At 44.1% G+C, this 19,182-nt stretch overlaps 2 pseudogenes; one reads left to right on the top strand and one right to left on the bottom strand.

The window, feature by feature from the left end:
- LOC130222044 (zinc finger protein 721-like) overlaps nt 1-19,182 on the bottom strand; it is a 495,527-nt pseudogene that overhangs the window by 418,018 nt on the left and 58,327 nt on the right.
- Nucleotides 1-19,182, top strand: part of LOC130222067 (gastrula zinc finger protein XlCGF57.1-like) — a 184,776-nt pseudogene that overhangs the window by 164,519 nt on the left and 1,075 nt on the right.

Here is a 19,182-nt window from a genome sequence, read left to right as displayed (position 1 = left end):
GATTTTAAAGGTCTTCAGGTTGAAGGCCTTATATGTTAGACCCTCAAGACCACTACTCTTGGTAAGTCTGGTGTATTTGTTTAATTTAAATGAAACATATTTTAGGGTTATTTTTGGCACAATTGTTTCTAGACATATGCCGATATTTAATAATTCATTATATTGTGATGACGAACATGCACAATTTCGATGTCATGGGTACTTTTCAGGAATATTCAGATTGTACTTGTAGTAGTGTTAATAACCGTGCTAAAGGCTGTTTAATATTAATGACTTATGACTTTTTTTTTTTTTTTACTGTACAGTAAAGTTATATTTATCTTTAAAGTCAATGTGACACTGCAAAAGATTTCAATTTCATAAGCATATTCATATTCAAATATATTCATATTTCATAATAGCAAATGAAAATAAAGTGTTCTAAATAATTTATTAAATGAAGTTAAAACTATCACAAGTTGTACTTAAACCAATATTAACAGTAATAGATTTATTTTCTCTCTTCTTGATGTTAATTTTATTGCAGTACCTAAACATGGCTAATGAGAACTTTTTTAAAATAGTGTTACCTATATTTTTTTATAATTTATTTGCAACTTAATTTGGTAGAAATATTTATTTTCTCTGGACATGAATATACGATAAAGCTATAAATAATGTATTTTTTGTTTATTATACCTGTTAAACTAACCTTGTTTTGCAGCTTAGGTCAACATTGTGATAATACCGCATGCTGTGATAACAAACAATTAATCCAAAGACAAAAATCTCACACTTGCAGAAGTCTGATTGTGTCTAAATGTATGTCTTGCAATGTTAACTTCTTTTTATCTCTCGTTAAAGCTCCTTTTCACATTTGTGAACATGGTTAAAAAGTTCAACGATACTAGGAAAAATTCATTGCGCACAATATCTGATCTGTACTATATTTTTTTCGAAGACTGAAACAGACTGCTCGGATGACAGCTGCTTTGAGGTTGACATGCCAGGTGAAAGTGTCCACCAATTACCAGGAACTGTTTCTGATGAGAATATGAACACTGACTTCAATGACCAATTTTCCACACAAAACTCTGTGAGTGCCTGTTTTGATTTGATGCTTTTTCTTGAGTACTTCAGCCTAGGGCTGCACGATTCTGGCTAAAATGTGAATCACGATTTTTTTTTTTGCTTAATTAAGATCACGATTCTTTAGATGTAAAATAAAGGTTAATGTGAGTAGGCTATGATTATTGTTAATTCTCAAACATATCGTCACCTTGGAATTATAAGGTTCTATCTGCGCTCAGAATGATTTTGAGATATTGAGCTTCAAAGTTTTTGCATTCCATATAGTTTTTTTTTTTTTAAGTCTTATTGTAAACAACTTTATGTAAAAACATCCCATATTGTAAATAAGTTGTCATTTAATAACTCCATTTTGACAAAAATGTCAGGTAGAACCATATAAAGTGATAATATGGTAAAACAACAACACTACAAATATTAGGCTTATGTGTAGGTCTACTGTTGCTTAAAATGCAAAATCCATTCATTTTCTTTTCGGCTTAATCCCTTTATTGATCCGAGGTCGTCACAGCGGAATGAACTGTCAACTTATCCAGCACGTTTTTACGCAGCGGATGCCCTTCCAGCCGCAATCCATCACTGGGAAACATCCACACACCCATTCACACACATACACTACGGACAATTTAGCCTACCCAATTCACCTGTACTGCATGTCTTTGGACTGTGGGGGAAACCGGAGCACCCGGAGGAAACCCACGCGAACGCAGGGAGAACATGCAAACTCCACACAGAAACGCCAACTGAGCCAGCCGAGGCTCGAACCAGCCACCATCTTGCTGTGAGGCGACAGCACTACCTACTGCGCCACTGCGTCACCTAAATGTAAATTTTTGTACAGTCATTATGGTGTACTAATTTACAGTAAAATGATGACCTCTGAATATTACTATTCATAATTATAAAGTTGAATTATTATGTTTGACACGTGCTTGTCATTGACAGCAGTATTAGACCATTTGTTTTCACTTGTGAAATTTGTCATTATCATATTTCTTCTTGCGTTATATTCAACATTATATAAGCTATAGTTATACTGACACTGTTAAACATTGATGTTCATGCACAACACCGTGTTAGCTATGAAAGAAAAAACATATCAAATGCTTGTCGTAATCATAACCGTTAAATGCGTTATGATCATTTAAATGATGTGCGGCCAGTTTCATTTTCACTTCCTTGTGCGGCTCATGGCTGCCGTCACTGATAAAACACACACATGCAAATCATTCTTTAAGTGCGGCTCTCAAATGATCGCTTTGTGCAACAAACTGAATGTTATTTACACCTTTATTACCTGTTATTCACAGCCTATGCAGGTTCTGGTCACTAAAGTAGCCATCATTGGCGTGCTGCGTGCATGCGCGCGCGTTCTCTGCAGTAAACAAACAGCCTCGCGGTCAGCTCACGTGTGATTGCGCGGCTGTGAATGCATCATTACATGAAGACAGAAATGACATGTCTGGGTGAATTATACCTTATAAATAGAGTATATGACACTTCTAACGCCATTGAAAGTGTTCATGTTCCTGTGCAGACTTGTGTGACCGCCTTTAAGCTTCTCTCCTGACCTTGAAAATATGATTGGCTTAATCGTAGAAAAGCTGAATTAAGATCGTCTGTAGGGTCGAATCGAGATCTTTTTTCGATTAATCGTGCAGCCCTACTTCAGCCTTTTCTAATGTACACTCCATCTCTTCATCTCGTCTTACTTTTTTCAGTCCTCCACCAGAGTTCAGTTACTCACAAGAACTCAATACTTCACCAGTTCCAGCAGTGCACAGCCCTCCACAAATTCCAGCGACGCACAGCCTTTCACTAGTTTTAGTGGTGTACAGCCCTTCACCAGTTTCAGCGGCGTGCTGCCCTCCACCAGTTCCAGCGTTTTGCCGCCCTCTACCAGTTCCAGCGGTTTGCAGCCCTCCACCCTTTCCAGCGGTTTGCAGCCCTCCACCCTTTCCAGCGGTGCGCAACCCTCCACCAGTGGCCAGCTTTGCAGTAGACGTAACGCACCAGCTCATTCCTGGAACACGGACCAGTCCTTCAGATCTGCTTCCTGGGATGGTGATTATGATACCTACATTTCCCTTATCCAGGCAACGTCTGAAGATGAGGAAGAAGATGGAGATCGCTACGGTTACTAAAGTAACCCTTCGTTCCCCGAGGGGGGGAACGGAAATGCTATGTGGAAACTTCCACTATGGGGATTTCGTCAGAATCCAATCATCTGAAAGAGTATAAAAACGGGCCAATGAAATGCCAATGAGTTGGCAGCGTCAGCGTGCACAGCTGGCGTCAATGACAATCAGTCATGCTATAAAGACGCAGCCAGTGCCATGCTCGACATCCTTTTCTAGCTGAAGAGACTTTCGCGCTCAACAGCTAAGGGACAATCTTTGTGGCGAAGGAACATAGCATTTCCGTTCCCCCCCTCGGGGAACAAAGGGTTACTTTAGTAACCGTAGCGTTCCCCTTCGGATGGGGAACTCCAATGCTATGTGGAAACTTCCACTATGGGGAAATCTATGGAAAACGCCACAACGAAAGAACCTTACTGCGTCCCTGGCGAAGGGTGTGCCACGCAGTAGAGCGAGCGCACCTACAACGCCCCGAGACACAGTCTTCCAACGTGTCCCCTGGCCCTCACTTACCTGTTCAGAAACAGTTATGTTTTTTGGGGAGTCGCAATAACCCAGTAAAATAGGTTTTGATATGACAGTACGTTGGGAAAGCGTTCAGTCCCGATAGGGAGGACGCTGCGGAGCTCACCTGTTACCCAGAGGGGAGACCTGGTGACAACCTATGGACTAGCCCAGAGATGGGGAGTCCTTGCATAAGGATGGTTAGCAGGGAGGGAAGACACGAGCCTGCCCTAGAAGGGGGGACTATACCGTGGCTGAGTGAACGTATGGGATCGCCAGCGGGGATCACACATAGCAGGCACCTATACCCAGAACGCGGGCTGACCAGCGGGCATGCCGACAACGTAACGGGCCAACACCTGACTCCTCCGCTGAGTCAGGTGCTGGGGGCCTCGGAGGAACTCTGCAGGGTTCGCCAAAGAAATGGGAAACTAAACTGACAAAGCTGAAAAAGCGCACGTATCTCCGGGTTAGGGAGAGTGGCGCAGCAAGCGTGTTTCGACACCTCAACCGAATCGTTTCCTCAATCACCAAGGGTTGCCTAATACCCTTGAGGAAACCGGCTCCACTCGCAGATTGTAACCTTGCAAATGTATTGGGTGTCACCCAACCCGTAGCTCTACAAATGTCTGTCAGAGAGGCACCGCGTGCTAACGCCCAGGAGGATGCGATGCTCCATAGTGGAGTCCCCGGGGAACACGGCTCACCCTGGCCCAAAGGCGAGGGAGATGGCATCCACTATCCAGTGGGCCAACCTCTGTTTAGATACGCCACTTCCCATCTGCCGACCACTGTAATGGACAAAGAGCTGGTCAGAGGATCTAAGGCTCTGAGTGTGGTCCACATATATTCGCAAAGCGCGAACAGGACGCAACAATGAAAGGGCTGGGTCTGCCTCCTCCGCGGGCAGCGCTTGCAGGCTCACTACCTGATTCTTAAACGGCGTGGTAGGAACCTTGGGCACATAGCCGGGCCGGGGTCTCAGGACAACGTGAGAGTAGGCCGGCCCGAATTCTAGGCACGAGTCACTGACCGAAAATGCCTCCACGTACCTAACCCTCTTAACCGATGCCAACACGACCAGCAGAGCTGTCTTCAAGGACAGAAATCTCAAGGATACTGAGTCGAGTGGTTCGAAGGGATCCCCACGTAGGCTCGTAGCACTACCGTGAGATCTCAAGAGGGTATGAGAGGGGGGCGGGGTGGAAACATCCGCCTAGCACCTCTGAGGAGCTGGATGATGAGGTTATGCCTCCCCACGGTGCCGCTATCCACGCATCATGATGAGCGGAGATGGTGGCCACGTAAACCCTCAGTGTGGAGCGCGACAGCCTTCGCTCCACCTGTCCTGAAGGAAAGAAAGCACAACACTGATCTGACAAGATCGGGGGTCTTCTCGGCGAGAAGCGCACCACTCAGTGAATAGACTCCACTCCAGGGCGTAGGCATGCCTCGTAGAGGGTGCACTAGCCTGAGTGATGGTATTAACCACCGCCACCGGTAGGTTACCTAAGTCTTCCTCGTCGCGTCTTATGGACCCCACGTGGAGGTTCCACAGAACTAAGCGAGGGTGCCAGATGGTGTCCTGTCCCTGAGAGAGTAGGTCCTCTCTCAAAGGGACTCACCAGGGGGGGCGTCGCGAGGAGGGAGAGTTCTGATATCCAGGTCCGGTTGGGCCAGGGGCGCAACTAGCAAGACCTGCCCCTCGTCCTCCCTGACCTTGCACAGAAACTGCGCGAGTAGGCTCACTGGGGGGAGTGCATACTTACGCATGACTCGGGGTGGAGTCGCCATTCTCCCGGGGAAGGAGCTGCCGTGAGAGCCTGTTGGCCGCACGGTTGAGCCCATCCGGGGTGTAAATAGCAAGCAGCGACTTCAGCCGCGTATGACTCCAGAAGAGCAGAGGAGCAGACGGCGAGCGAGCTGAGACATGCAGCGGGAGCGTATACCCCCCATCCGGATGGAATACGCTACCGCGGCCGTGCTGTCCGTCCTGACCAGCACGTGTTGCCCCCTCAGCACCGGTAAAAAGCGGCGCAAAGCGAGAAACACTGCCAACAGCTCTACGCAGTTGATATGCCAATGCAGCTGGGTTCCCCTCCACAGGTCCGCAGCAGCATGCCCGCTACACACGGCCCCCCCACCACATACTGGAGGCATCTGCCGAAACGACAGCCTGCCTGGACGCCTGACCTAGGGGCACACTGGCCCGTAGGAAGGAGGGGTCCTTTCCAGGGGGTGCGGTGACACAGCGCAGTGACAGTCACTCGGTGTGGGCCCGCGTGCCATGCGCGTCTGGGGACCCGATCGTGAAGCCAATGCTGTAGTGGTCTCATATGGAGCAATCAGAGCGGCGTGGCCGCGGCTACGGATGCCATATGCCCCAGGAGCCTCTGAAATAATTTCAGGGGGACCACTTTTTTCCTGTCGAACTCTCTCAGACAGTTCAGCATTACCTCTCACGAGAGCGCGCCTCCATAGTGATCGAGTCCAGCTCCAACCCGAGAAAGGAGATGCTCTGCACGGGGGCAAGCTTGCTCTTTTCTCGGTTGACCTGAAACCCCAATGGGCAGAGGTGCCGGAGCACCTTGTCTCTGTGCATAATCAATTGCTCCCGAAAGTGGGCTAAAAATCAGCCAGTCATCGAAATAATTGAGCGTGCGGATGCCGGCGAGCCGAAGGGGCGCGAGGGCACCCCCCGCGAGCTTGGTGAAAACTCGCGGAGACAGAGAGAGCCCGAAGGGGAGGACCTTGTATTGCCACGCTCGACCTTCAAACGCAAACCGCAGAAACTGCCGGTGGCGTGGAAGTGTGGAGATATGAAAATACGCGTCCTTCAGATCTATTGCTGCAAACCAATCCTGAGGACGAACGCATTGCGTGATGCGCATCTGCGTAAGCATTCCGAAGCGCAGCCTGTGAAGGCAGCGGTTCAAAATGTGTAGATATAGGATTGGCCATAGCCCACCGCTTTTTTTTTTTTTTTGGGGCACGATGAAGTGCAGGCTGTAAAACCCGCGCTCCATCTCGGCTGGAGGGCCGGCTTGATTGCATCCTTCGCCAGGAGGACAGCAATCTCCTCTCGCAAGACAGGGGCGGACGCAGGACTGACCCTGGTCGCCCGTGAACCTGGGAGGGCCGTTTAGCGAACTGAATCGCATAGCCGAGTCTGGTCGTATGGATGAGCCATTGCGATGGGCTGGCCCGCGCTAACCAGGCAGGCAGAGCCCCCGCAAATGGTCCCACCCGCACGATCGCTGACGTGCCAGCGGCGGGGCAGCGTGGAGTGAGTGGGCTCATCCGGGGAGCGCTGGGGTCCCACAGGAGAGCAGGAGAGGAGATGTTCTCGTCTCGCACTCAAACTCCAGGAGAGGGGCTGGGAGTGGAGAGAAAGGAGACCGTTCTCTCGTGCTCCATGAGCCATTGGCGAAATGCACCGATCCTGCGAGCTGGAAGGCATAGCGTCCCAGACTGGCAGTGTTCGGGCTGTCACATCCGGAGGAGGGGAAAAGTGCTCTTTCACTGAGGATTTTGATGGCGTTTTTTTTTTTTTTTTTTTTACGCCTTTAAATAACGTGCCCCGCCCTCCAGCGGGGAAAGAGCAAATTCCCTCCTCCCCAGATGGCCCGCCTCAGGGACGCTTCGCGGTCCGTTTTACCGAACTTAGCGGCGCCCTGGGCGGGGGACGCTGGTTGCCGGCGCGATGCTCGGCGCAGCCGCGTGGCCGGAGGCGCAGGCGGCGAAGCAAAGCTGCGGGCGGGCATCCTCGGCGAAAAAGCAGTGGATGTGGATGGCTCGGCGGGGGGGAGCGGTCATACAATCCCGCCGATAGAGACCTCGCCCATCGCCTCCGACTGCTCTATCACCGGCGAGAATTCCTGGGCGAATTCACCGCCAGTGTCGCCGAACAGGCCAGCCTGGGATATGGGTGAGTTAAGAAAGCGAACTTTGTCAACGTCACGCACATCACCAGGTTGAGCCTGAGGTGGCATTCCTGGATCACGGATGTGATCATCGTCCTTCCCAGGGCACACACAGCCGACTTTTTTTTTTTTTTTGTAAGAGCATAGTCGGTTGCGGTGCGGAGCGCATGCTCAGTCCTGGGTCAGAACCATCCTCGCGCAGCCGGGCCAGCGCCTGCGCTTGGTAGCACTGGTAGGTGGCCCTAGCGTGCATGGTGAGGGGGAAGGCGCACGCAGCACACTGCGTGAGCCTACTGTGCCCATCCAGGAAGAAGGGGATGGGGAGGCTTAGAAGGTCTCGCCTTCATCCTCCACATCACACCCCTCTAATCGGTCCGGCCGCGGAGCTGGGGGATAAACCATCTCCAGAGCCACGGCCGAAGCAGCCTGGGGAAGCACAGCCGCAAACTCTGCTTCTGGATTCGACGCCGCGCTCAAAGTCCCGGAGGGAGCGAGCGGGTTCGAATCCTCGTCAGACTTTGACAGCCCAACCTCCAAGGATGGTGAGGATGGAAGCGCACGCAGATCGGGCAGAAAAAAGTGCCCTCAGGACAGCGTGAGTTTACTGTGCACTTCCGGGAAGAAGGGGACGGGAGGCTTTGAAGGTCTTGCCTCCTTATATCCTCCACATAACACCCATCTAGTCGGTCCGGCCGCGGGGCTGGGGGATAAACCATCACCAGACCCACGGCCGAAGCAGCCCGAGAAAGCACGGCCATCATGTCTGCTTTTTAGATGCTAACGCCGCGCTCTCCACCCCGGAGGGAGGGAGCGAGCGGGCTCGCATCCTCATCAGACAATGACAGCCCATCCTCCGATGCAGCGATGGACATCTGACCCCCGGTGTCATCAGGTGAGAGAGCGACCATCCAAGGACGGAGCGCTTCTCTTCACCTGAAGCTTGGATGGAGCGCGTGGAGGAGCGAGAGGTCCGCGGCCCGGGGGCGGCGGATTTACTCTCACTGAAACCCTCAGATCTGCCCGAATGCCAACCGCAGTGCGGGGGACAACTGGGGTGGGTGGCTCTTTTGCAAGAGCGAGCCGCGATCTTAACTGCGCAACAGACATGACATCAGTGATGGCATGCACTGCCCGCGAGCACCGCATTAACATGCTGGACCCCCAGACATGAAACGCTGTGCTCGTGCCCATCATCCGGGGATAGGAAACCACCGCATCCAGAAACGCACGGTCGGAGTGACGTCTTGAAAAAGACGCGCTGCACGACCGTGTTGCTCTTTTAGGAAAGCTTTTTTCCTATATACAAACCGCTCTTGGAGGACCGGACCCAAAGGACGCCAGGCAAGGGAGAAATACCCAGCTCGACCATCTGCCACTGCGTATACGCGCTCTGGACCGGGAGAAGCTGGCTCTCGATCTCTCTTTGTAGACACAGGTTGGAGATACCCTCAAAGACTCTCTCAGAAGCTTCGTGAAAGGCTCTGAAAGCGAAAGGATGTCGAGCATGGCACTGGCTGCGTCTTTATAGCATGACTGATTGTCATTGACGCCAGCTGTGCACGCTGACGCTGCCAACTCATTGGCATTTCATTGGCCCGTTTTTATACTCTTTCAGATGATTGGATTCTGACGAAATCCCCATAGTGGAAGTTTCCACATAGCATTGGAGTTCCCCATCTGAAGGGGAACTTTGCAGCGCTATAATGGCCAGCATTGAGGACCAGATGTGAGTATTATTCGATCTCATTTTAATTTTAAATCACAGGTGGCATGTCATTTTTAGATATATTGAAGTATTACACTACAAAGCACAACAAAACTGCAAGATAAATCAAAGGCCATTGTCATGTTCAAGCCAATTTTGTAATCAGCAGTAAGTCTCCAGCACGGGCTTTTAGATATAGCAGCATTTGCTACACAGAATCATCAATGCAACTCTGGAACAGCTACGAGAGTCAACAGAGCCAACCATGGACTACCTAGCCAATGCTGGTTGTCTTAGACCTATAAAGAGCATTGATGACAAGGACAGGCTAGTTGAAGATCTGCTTATGTTTCAGGTGGTGAATCGTGTCCGTAGACCATTTGAAAGGTTTGTTATAAATAATTCAATAATGACTATAATTCTCTTGTAAACACTGTGACAATGCACCTATTTTTTATGCTTTATATTAAGCCAAGCTAATATAGGTCCCTAATATAGGTTCAGAGATGGCCTGAAAATACTTGGTGTCCTTGCTGGAGTCCAACAACACCCGGAATCGTTTAGATCCTTGTTTTGCCACCAGCCAAAGCAGCTGACTGCAGACATGATGGATGACCTATTTGAAATACAGTGGTCAAAGATTGGGAGCAACAAACGGGCTAATGAGAACAGGGTAATTGCCTTTTGGAGGGACTACCTGCAGGATGTAGAAGGTAACCTTTTTATAAGCACTTTACACATTTAATTAAACTACAACGTAATGCTGCAATCCGTGTTGCTCATTCTGGCTCTGGACTGCTCTGCTCATTCTGCCTCCATTCATTCTGCCATCTGATTGGTCAAACTTGGACAACCTCTGCATGCAACACAAATGCTTAACAAAAATAAATACTCAGCTTATTGCAGCTCTCTGAAACAAGGATATTGCATATAGTAAGTTTTTGATATATCGTGCAACCCTACTATAATACTCAAGTTAGCTTTTTTCCATATCTACTATTGTACCTTTTAAGTGTTCCGGTGGCTGACAGTGACATTTAAGGGGTTACAAATATAAGCATTTTTGAGCTTATTCCATCAGTGACTAAATCTATGGTGTATAAATGTTTTTTTTTACACCAAGGACAGTAATTGGTTTATACACCTTAAGTATGAAGTGATGAGAAAATTTAAATGACAGCAATGCGATACATTATGAGCCAGGTCAAAAGCAAAAGATAGCCATTAACAGCTGTCAGAAACATAAAGGGTGTTAATTGTCCAAGTAACATCATGCATCAAAAACAAAAAAACAAGGTTTCTGCTATTCTGTAATTCAGTTATTTTGTGTTGTGTATTGTCTAAAATGTCATGTAACATGGTCAAGACAGAACACAATAGTTTTTATTATACCTTTTTAATGTTTATATTTTGCAGGTTTCATAAAGGGTATTGGTGTCTTAACACTGCAACAGTTTTGCTGTTGAATATACTGTATAGTTGTTGATACTTTTGCTTTTTTGTTTACTCAAGAGGAAGAATCGCAGAGGCTTGGCACGATCTTATTCTTTGCTACTGGATCAGATCATGTCCCACCAATTGGATTTCCTCCCCAGCCTTCCATTGCCTTTCACCATGACTCTGAACTTCCACAAAGATTTCCAATAGCCAATACTTGCATTAACTGTCTTCGCCTTCCTTTATATAGCACTTATGGTGCTTTTAAAAGCAACATGGAATTTGCCATCAACAATACACATAGATTTGGCAAGGAGTAAGAGAGACTTAAATGCCAAGATGTTAAGATTGAGCCAGTGTTCTTATTGATGCAATAGATTGCAAGAAATGGTTCACCCAAAAATGTAAATCTACTCACTATTTAATCACCACCAAGTGGTTCCAACCCTGTTTGACTTTCTTTCCTTTGTTGAACATTTAAGAGAATATTTTGAAGAATTCACAGAATTCTGCCCAGAATGTATGTCTCGCCTGCATTTGGGGTTCTCTGTAAAATCTCTCTGACAAGTGTGTTTAACTCATTGTTAGACAGCTCTGCAAATTCCAACTGTCTGATTCCAAGACGCTGCCTGTGTTGAAACAAAGTGCGGTGGTCTATTGCTAATAAGGAAGCAATTCCCTGCCAGTTAAACCCAAGTCGCAGACAATGGCAAAGCTGCTCATGTGAAATGTCATAGCGCGGACGACCTCTGTGGCCTGTCCTAGATGTCGGTGGTGGGACTGCTCCAGCTGAGGCACCTCTTCCAATTTCAAGCGATGTTATTTGGCGCAGCGTGCGGTACAGTGTCTCGAGAATTAAGATGCATTCTCTAGCTTGGGGATTTCCATTACGAACTACGGACAAAAGGCTGTAAATTGTACTGGCATGATTATCCAAGTCGCGACAAAGCGACTCTCTCGGCTCTTGCTGTATACGCGTTAAGCAGTGTAATACAATATTAAAGAAATCGACTATATCATCTTCATTGCAATTAGCACAAGTAAATAAAGCACCGACAAACGTCACGGCTATCAAGCTAACTCTAAAATTCATGTTAATTTGCATGAGAAAAAAAAAATCACTTAATGCCTTCCGTTTGAACGGACATGCCTTCCGTTCACACTGAAAAGTTAAGGCACATCCACAGATAAATCACCTGCATATATGCTCGACTGTTATCCGGGTGTTTATGCATGCTGGGAGTTGTATGTGTGTGTGTGTGTGTGTGTCTATGCAAGGAAGTTTATGTATGTGCGTGTGTGTGCGCGCACAAGGACCGAGTTTATATGTGCGTGTGTTAATGTGTGTGTGTATGCATGGATGGAGTTTATATATATGTGCGCGTGTTAGTGTAGGTGTGTTTGCATGGATGGAGTTTATATGTATGTGCATGTGTTAATGTGGGTGTGTATGCGTGGATGGAGTTTATATGTATGTGCGTGTGTTAATGTGGGTGTGTTTGCCTGGATGGAGTATATATGTATATGCGTGTGTGGCGTAGTGTTTGCATAGATGGAGTTTATATGTATGTGCGTGTGTGTGTGGGTGTATGCGAGCGTCAAGTTTATATGTATATGCACAAGTTTCATATATGTTGTTTTGAACATCTAAAAGTATAGGTGTATATGCGAGTAATTTATAGGTGTATATGCACGTGTTTATGTGTGTGTTGATAAGCAAAGTTTGATTTAAATCCTACACGGCGCCTCATATATGTGTGCTGTCTGGGATATATGTATATATATATATATATATATATATATATATATATATATATATATATATATATATATATATGAGAGGGTCATGGAGGTGCAGTGAGTAGCACGATCGCCATGCTCATCTTCAGAACGCAATTGAAAACACTTCAGATGAAATCTGAGAGCTCCCTCATCTGTCATAGCAAGACAGATCTTGCTGTCTGACAGCAAGAGTCCCGAGATGCTCTAAGTCCAGAAATGAACCAAAACATTGTCAAAACAGTCCATGTAACTTCAACAATTCAATTGTAATCGAGTCCCAAGAACATTTTGTGTGCCAAAAAATGTTGAAAAAAGCAGCCATGTACAAAGTAGGAACCGCTCCTTTTTGCACCTGTACTCTCTTTATTTGCATTCAGCAGAAGAAACTCAAACAAGTTTGGAACAAGTAGAGCATGAGTAAATGACAGAATTGTAATTTTTATGTGAACTACCCCTTTAATGCTTCTGTAAGTAAAGGTAAATTAATTATTATTACTGAAGATATTGCTAAAGATTTCCCAAAGATGGGTTGCAGCTGGAAGGGCATCCGCTGCGTAAAAACATGCTAGATAAGTTGTTGGTTCATTCTGCTGTGCCGACCCCCTATTAATAAAGCCGAAAATAAAATAAATTATTATTGCTAAAGAATGGCAGGAAACGTGGAACACAGATAATGAATCATATGAAAAAAAGAAACCCTATATAGGCCTATGAAGTTGTAGAAAAGATAGAAAAAAGAGGTCATAATTATGAGGATGAGATTTAGACTTAGATATTAATAGGAGGTATTGTGTTGTAGACATGCAAGTCATCATGAACTGGATTAAAAAAGTTTCTTAAAATTGTCTTAAGTTTAGATTAAAGGTTTTGATCAATTTTAAATAGTGGTGTGTCTTTGTGGAGAGAGAGAGAGAGCGCGCGCAGACACAGTGTAAAGTGAAAAACATGTGAGAAATGTATCAATAAGTCATGACTGCAACAGTATGTGGCAAAAAAGCCAAACAAAAAAGACTTTTATTTTGGCGCGGCGTGTGACGTCATCAGGCGGCGCCACTTCAGCGCTGTGATTCAACCGGAGAAAGGTTTGTGTTTTAAAACGTTTATTGATATAAACCGATTTAATTTAAGTTTCAGGTTTTTCATCCGATGCTAAATTACGTTCCTGCTGTTGGAAATATTATTTAAACCATTTATACAACGTAGTATTATTTTACTCACAGTAAAGAGGGCTATTGTTTGAATAAGTTACAGAAATGTGTGTAATAAGTGTTTTAAGGAAACCATTTACCTGATTTCTTTTTGTTAATTACTCTCATATAAAGAAACTGTTGACGCAAGTGTTGAAGAGAAGTTATTTTGTTTCTGTTCATTGTTTTATTCATTTAAACAGAACATTTTTATTGTTTTGTTCACTTTAAACAGGATAAAGTGTCCAAACGCAGAGAAAAACTCCTGCTGAAGCGACTGATCTCCACACTGTTATAAAGATGGCGTTTATTAAAGAGGAGAGTGAAGATGTGAAGATTGAAGAAACATTCACAGTCAAACATGAAGATCTGCAGGAACAAACAGGTTAGTTTTCATTCTCACCTATCACACTCACCTCCTCAGAAGTCTCAGTTATAAAATCCACATTCAGATATATTTTAATAATAAGAATACTAAAGTAAATCTGTCTTGCAGCCCTGAGTGTGCTGCCTAGTTCTCCTAAATGCACATAAGCACTCATTGAAAGACAGGAATTAGTTTCTTTCTTGTTACTTGTTCTCATGTCTTTTGTTATTCTTTTTATGAATTATTTGTCTCCCATTTTCTCTACCTTTTTAAGGTTATTGCTTTCTTGTTCTCCTACTGTTTGTAAAGCGTCCTTGAGCACTGGCCCTATACAAAATAAATAAAAACAATAAATAAAAAAATAAATGTTTAACTGAGCTGAGGATATTTGACCTACAGTATTCTCATAGAAGACATCTGCTATTACTGTGATATTGTTGGCTTAGTAGTTTCCATTTGCATATGTCTCGTTGATCACAATTCCCTTTTTCATCAACTTCTTTATGGGTTTAAACTTGTTTCTAGTAGTTGTAACTAGTTCTCACAGATAGTATCTCAGTCAGAATTACATCATTATTATAATAACTAATTACCAGGGCTGTTGTGTTTAAACAGGGTTTCCGCAGGGTCTTAAAATGTTGTAAATTCCAAAATCCAAATTTTAGGCCTTAAAAAGTCTTAAATTTACTGAAATATTGTGTTGTAGGTCTTAAATCTTTTTTCAAACAAGTCTTTATTTTCCTTTGTTCATGTTTTGCTACCCAATCTGGCCAAAACCCATACAATCACCAACAATCCATCTCAATAAAACTTTCAAGGTTTTAAAACCGCTAATATTTTCTACTGTACCGTTCCTACGGTATATGTAAATTGTATTTATTTATTTTTTTACATTTTTAATTTTTTTAGAACAACAGTTTCTCCAGCAGAAAAGATATCCAAAGATGCCATTTTAAATCGTAAATAAATCTGTGTTTTTGAAACAAATAAAGACAGCAGAAGTCAAGGATTCATTTGTATTATTCAGCCTGACATGTTTACTGCTCCAAAATACTTTCAAAGTTTCTCAAAAGAAAATATATCCGCGACGCCGACGGCCACAGCGAGGCGCAATGCGTCCACACGAAGGCTACGCCGTAGCATACGCGTTCGCTTGACGCAGAAGTATAAATCAGCCTTGAGTCACATACCTGTCTGATGGCTCATCATGCAGGTGTTTGTCTTCTCAGGTGTGAATCACTGCAATTAGTAATGATAGTTCACGCCTTCTCGCATAGACCAATTTTCAGTCAAGGGGTGACTGTCTTTTGACGTTGTACTTTTCACACACAAACAGCAGTATCAAGAACAAAACAAACAATATAACAATAATCACAATAAAACACAAAACCCTCAGCACAATGCAAATGAACCCAGCCGGTGAGTTGGCAGCTGACTCCAAGTCAGTGAGATAAATCTGTGAGTTGATTTTGTTCAGGACACACTGCACTGAAGTCTTTGGTGACACACTCGTTCACAGACGTCACGAGCACTTCAGTAACAAGACAGCGGTCTTTGCTCTATTGCTTCGATATGTACTTTTGCTTTTTGTTTCTCACAGCCAGTCGTTAAGTTTAGACTGCTCGTCTCGACCCGGTTTCTCTACTCATTTCCCCGCACTGCAACAGTTTAGTCAACTTCTCTTTCTTCCACACACCACATAATGCTTTCCTCTCTTTAACTCTCCTCCTCTTTCTTTATACTCTCACCCATTTCCTTTTTGTCGTCCCGTGGGTGGAGACCAATTAAACAATGTTGACGGAGAAAAAATGGCCATGAATATAACAAAAAGGGAGTAAATTTGCCCAGAGTGTTGAGTTTTTTTTTTTGTTTTTTTTTCAAAACATTTTCCCAGAATATGTCAAAATAAGATGTCCCCAAATATCAGTCCGTTTGCTGAAACTCAGACAAGGTTTTGGCTAAATTAAGCCTCAAAATCACCCCACAATGGATGAAAATGACCCAACAGCACACAAGGGCAAAGGTGAACATTCCAGCCTTCACGCAGATGCTGTACAGTATGTCTCATGTCTGTGAGGAAAATATTCAGCTGTTTGTTCAGCTGTTACCCCAGAACTTTTTTCTCTGATGCATTTACCAGTCAGGCACAGAATGAACAAGTATTACCTGTCTGCTTTACAAATTTTAGAAAATTTAGTAATTTTGTAATTACGAATATATATGAATAAAAATAGGCCATTTACAGCTTTCAAATCTGTGTCTTATCAATATGACCAAAATGACTTTTATGAGAAACTCTGAAAACTGGACTGACACAGTTTCAGTTTGCTATAACTTCTATGTTAAGTGGCTTTGACACAATTTACGTTGTAAAAGCACTAGATAAATAAAGAGGAATTGAATTGAATCTGCTTAAATGTGTACACGTTAATGGACCAAACATAATATGATCTGATTTATTTTACATTTAATGTGCATCAAAATTACACTGTGTGTAGCCAATGTTTCCAGTGTCTTTTCAATTTTCAGCTTTTGATGAGAAATTTTAAGATTTAATGAAAACTAACGTTTTATTTAATTATTTCAGAGCTAATTGAAGAGCATCAGGGGAGTAAAGAGGAGGAACATCATGTCAAAATTGAGGAAAAAACTAATTTACAGACTGATGGTGTTTTGAAAAGGAGAGACAAGAATCGTTGCACCTGCACTCAGTGTGGAAAGACGTTGGCAAGCAAAAGCAAACTTAAGATTCACATGATGAACCACACTGGAGAGAAACCATTCAAATGCACTCAGTGTGGGAAGAGTTTCAGCCAATCATCACACCTCAATCGACACACGAGGATCCACACTGGAGAGAAACCATTCACATGCACTCGGTGTGGGAAGAGTTTTAGCCAATCATCATCCCTTAATCAACACATGATGATCCACACTGGAGAGAAACCATTCACATGCATTCTATGTGGGAAGAGTTTTAACTGCTCATCACACCTTATTCTACACATGAGGATCCACACTGGAGAGAAACCATTCACATGCATTCTATGTGGGAAGAGTTTTAACTGCTCATCACACCTTATTCTACACATGAGGATCCACACGGGAGAGAAACCATTCACATGCACTCGGTGTGGGAAGAGTTTCAGCCAATCATCATCCCTTAATCTACACGTGATCAGCCACACTGGTGACAAACCATTCACATGCTCTCAATGTGGGAAGAGTTTTAGTCTATCATCATCCCTTAATCTACACTTAAGGATCCACACTGGAGAGAAACCATTCACATGCACTCAGTGTGGGAAGAGTTTCAGCCAATCATCACACCTTAATCAACACATGATGATCCACACTGGAGAGAAACCATTCACATGCTCTCAATGTGGGAAGAGTTTTAACTCCTCATCACACCTTAATAAACACACGAGGATCCACACTGGAGAGAAACCATTCACATGCTCTCAATGTGGGAAAAGTTTCAGCCAATCATCATCCCTTAATCAACACATGAGGATCCACACTGGAGAGAAACCATTCACATGCACTCAGTGTGGGAAGAGTTTCAGCCAATCATCACACCTTAATCAACACATGATGATCCACACTGGAGAGAAACCATTCACATGCACTCAGTGTGGGAAGAGTTTCAGCCAATCATCATCCCTTAATCTACACATGATGAGCCACACTGACGAGAAACCATTTACTTGCACTTAAGCCGCGGTCACACTGGACTTTTCTCCCCATAGACTTCCATTCATATGCACGCGAATGCGTCACACTGGAAACCAAGTTCGTGCGTCAAGTTTCACAGTTCACTGCGTTGCAAAGTTCAAGCTTGGTGAACTCTGACGTGCAAAATCGTATCACTTGACTGTGAGGCCAAACAAAGACCAAAACATGACCTCTCTGGATAGAAATTTAAAATGGCCAAACACTCACTTTTTAAAATGTCTAATCATTTGTTTAATCCCGCCCCATTTTGCAGCACCATACAACAGAATTTTGCATGCTCAAACTGTAGAGGTGGAACATCTGGATTGTTCTGATAGTCTTTGAAAACTGGAGACTCCGGTAAGAGAGTAAAGGGCTCAGAGAATTTCATCCAACAAAATCTTTAATGAGTGCCTGTATTAGTACAGGTCACCTGTTGTTGGTATAGGTACAAATGGGGTGTGAGTGTGTGTGTGTGTGTGTGTGTGTGTGTGGTCTGAAACATAAAATGGGCAAATTGAATATCAAAAAAATATTACAGCTTTATCACTTAACAACAATCAAACGTTTCCATTCTGATTACAACAGAAAACAATCTGCAAATATATTAATAAATTCCCTGTCAAACTAGTATATAAGGATGACTTTACACCATCAATCAAAATGTATACGTTAATTCAACAAAGAAATATGCTGTAGCATAAATAGTTTGAACTAGCATATTAGCTTCCCAACACAGATTGACATATAACATCAGATTATGCAAATATATGCATTAAAGGATTAATATAACATTACTTATATTATCACAACAGTATTAACATAAGTATTGTACATATTTTTGGTGAAAATCAGTAAATAAACTCACTTTCTTGGCATGAACGCACACAGGATAGATATCTTGCAGTCTCACCATGCCTCACATGTGATTTGTGCCATGTGCATGCTTTTAAATCGATAGTGGTAAATGTCTGTCAAATGAGAGGTGCGCCATCTAGTGAGTACTCATACGAACTGCAACCCCATTATAGGACTTTCCTACACAGACTAGTGTGACTGCAGCTTCTGTGTGGGATGAGTTTCAGCAGCTCCTCAGACCTTAATAAACACATGAAGATCCACACTGGAGAGAAACCATTCACATGAACTCAGTGTGGGAAGAGTTTCAACCGATCAGCAAACCTTAATGAACACATGAAGATCCACGCTGGTGTGAAAGAGTATACGTGCTTGAGTGTGAGAAGACTTTTGTTACAGCTTCAAAATTAAAACCACCAGACGGTTTAAACTGTAAAAAGAGGTTTAATCAGTTAACACATCTGAAAACAGAAGAGGATTCACACTGGAGTGAAAC

Source organism: Danio aesculapii, chromosome 4 (genome assembly GCF_903798145.1).
Source record: "Danio aesculapii chromosome 4, fDanAes4.1, whole genome shotgun sequence".
Taxonomy (NCBI): domain Eukaryota; kingdom Metazoa; phylum Chordata; class Actinopteri; order Cypriniformes; family Danionidae; genus Danio; species Danio aesculapii.
Note: the sequence above shows the minus strand (reverse complement) of the source record. Positions and strands in the feature narration are given on the sequence as shown.